Source organism: Atta colombica, unplaced genomic scaffold (genome assembly GCF_001594045.1).
Source record: "Atta colombica isolate Treedump-2 unplaced genomic scaffold, Acol1.0 scaffold181, whole genome shotgun sequence".
Lineage (NCBI taxonomy): Eukaryota > Metazoa > Arthropoda > Insecta > Hymenoptera > Formicidae > Atta > Atta colombica.
Window position 1 is genome coordinate 200048 of NW_017259273.1, and position 514 is coordinate 200561.

The 514-nt window shown below is 22.6% G+C and overlaps 1 protein-coding gene across 2 annotated transcripts in view; it reads left to right on the forward strand.

Annotated features, from left to right (window-relative positions):
- Positions 1 to 514, forward strand: part of LOC108686450 (complex III assembly factor LYRM7) — a 4962-nt gene that overhangs the window by 728 nt on the left and 3720 nt on the right. The gene's annotated exons all lie outside the window — the stretch shown is intronic.

Below are 514 nucleotides of genomic sequence, written 5' to 3' on the forward strand. Positions count from 1 at the left end.
AATAATAATTAAAAAATAATTATATATTTTTAATATTTTTAATAACTGAATAACCTTCTTTTAATTAGTCTGTCTAATAAGTTAATAACTGGTATCAAATATACTTGCACATTTATGTATACATATATTTATGCTAGACTTATTTGCAACTTAATTCACAAACTATTGGGTTGTCCGGAAAATTCGTGCCGTAAAAGATTTAAATTTAATAAATGTATACTAAAATTTAAATCCTGTGCGTTTCCTTCAAATTTCCTTCAAAATCGGCATAAATGCTTTCATTATCTTGTTGAAATAGAGAGAAAATAAAAAGAGAAGATTATAGAATAGCCTCACTACTGTGAGAAAAAGATTCATAAAAGTATCTAAAATAAAAATAAGGAATTAAAATAAGTTAAAAAAAAAAAAGACAAAATGGTGCCAATAATTACGTCATCGATTCTGGATTAGACAATGATTTTAAAAAATTTATATATATTTTATTAAAATAGTTGTTCGTAAAAAAAATACATCT